Source organism: Pygoscelis adeliae, unplaced genomic scaffold (assembly GCF_000699105.1).
Source record: "Pygoscelis adeliae isolate BGI_AS28 unplaced genomic scaffold, ASM69910v1 Scaffold297, whole genome shotgun sequence".
NCBI lineage: Eukaryota > Metazoa > Chordata > Aves > Sphenisciformes > Spheniscidae > Pygoscelis > Pygoscelis adeliae.
The window spans coordinates 504,273-506,445 of record NW_008825211.1 but is presented as its reverse complement, the minus strand read 5'-3'; positions in this window follow the sequence as shown (position 1 = coordinate 506,445).

Here is a 2,173-nt window from a genome sequence, read left to right as displayed (position 1 = left end):
CCCACACGTCTCCCCCCCCCCCCCCCCCTTGCCTTATTCCCTCTGCCGCTACTGTCAGCCTCATTTACATCATGTCCAATTTTAGCCTGCAACATCTTCTGGGTAGCTAGCTTGTCTCTTCAAATATTGCTCTGAAGTTTACGGTGCACTTTGGGTATTACAAACATAAATAATCAAGTCATACAGTATTTGTTGCTACTGCAAGAGGAGCACCAGTTGTAGACTACGTAAACTCTTCAAGGGGAGTAATGTTTCTGCATCTAATTTGTGTTTTCTTTTACAAGGATGGAGAGAAAGTAACCTCCCCTTCCTAAATCAGAAACTCTTCAAACCGGGACACGCAACGCTGCAGCCGAGGGAGGTTGGAAGAGCCTCAGCAGATGGTGCCCATCGACTCCCTCAAGGCACCCAGCTAACACTGCAGCTGATTGCCTCTTCCTGTAGGCAGGGCTGCAGCCCACAGAGCAGCGAGTCCCAGACCGCAGGTCTCCACCCCCCTCCCAACACAAATTCTGAAATAACGGCAACGCTGCACACCACGAGCCTGGCAGAAGCAGGATTTGCAAGTGGCAGACTCCAGGGACACCTCACTGCACATCAGTTCCCTCCTCTTCCTCTTGAAGGAAGAGTTGTAGCAAACTCCGGCGAGTCAGCATGGCTGTTCTCAGCTCTGACTAGCTCAGCCTCTGCCTTGGAGGAAGGAATTCTGGACCTCGCTCTCCCCAAAATACCAGTGCTGCCCGACTGTACTGAGAGTCAACGTCCCCTGGCCCCAGAGAGTTCCTTCTGGGGCACAGGAGCTGAAGGCAGTTGTGGTAGCCGGTATTCAGGAAGTGGTTTTAGTCCTGGAGCTTGCAAAACCTTAGAAGGTTTTGCTCTAGTAGGGGCAGTGTGGTTAATAACTTAGTTTTGTGCTAAATGGGTGAAATCTCTAGGTCTTCAAAAGGACTGTAGCCGCTGCTGCACGCCGTTTTGAAGTCGGTGAGTGCGCACTCTTAGGTGGTCCTGCTTAAGCAGGGAGAGGTCAGGCGGAGCTACCTGATTTTCACAAACACTGAAAGAACTTGAGAAAGACAAAAAAATGGGATAGTTAACACCCCAATCTCCCCAAACTCACCCTGATTTAGCTTACTAGCTGAGTACGAAAAGATACGCTCAGCATGCGACCTGTCCTAAGACTTTAAAGCCTCGGTGATAACCCATTGTTTTTCTGTTTGAGAAATATTTTAGGAAATTATGGAGCTAAGACCACAGTTCTCCAGATGATACCTCAGCAATATATAGACCGGTTCGCGGGAATGACCAGATTTCATTTAAGTCATCCAGGGGGAGGAAATGAAGGCACACAGATCAGCATGGGGGAGAGAGGGAAAAGAAGACAGAACATCAAGTGTGCGTACGCTGAAACTATTCAATGGTTTCTCGCTAAAGGATTCAGCTCCCGCACCAACAGCGTTATTTCCCTTACCAACAACTCCTCTTCCTTCCGAAATAACTACACCTCAGCATCCACAGAACGTGTCAGGAGGAGCAGGAACGCCTCGAGAGCGTACTTGCCACAGCTTCTGGAGTTTAACCACAAAGCGCTGTCATTTCAAAACCAAAAGCCGAGCACATTTGCAGAAGATATCCAGAAATATTTCATTGGCACACCTTCCCCTAAAAGCATTCGCTCAACAACTTAATCTACTGTTCTGTAAGAAAAAACACCAAATTCTTAGGGATAGTAAGGAGATTGTCATCTCAGATGGATGCAAGAAAACTATACCCTTTAGAAATTACGAATACACGTATTATCAATGAAAATAAAAGTGTTTTCAATTGCAGTCATCTGTATTGTCCTGGTTTTGGCTGGGATAGAGTTAATTCCCTTCCTAGTAGCTGGTACAGTGCTGTGGTTTGGATTTAGGGTGAGAACAATGTTGATAACACACCGATGTTTTAGTTGTTGCTGAGCAGTGCTTACACTAAATCAAGGACTTTCCAGCTTCCCATGCTCCACCGACTGAGCAGGCTGGAGGTGCACAAGAAACCGGGAGGGGGCACAGCCAGGACAGCTGACCCAAACTGGCCAAAGGGACATTCCACACCATGTGACGTCATGCTCAGTACATAAACTGGGGAAAGCTGGCCGGGGGGGCCGCTGCTTGGGGACTGGCTGGGCATCGGTCGG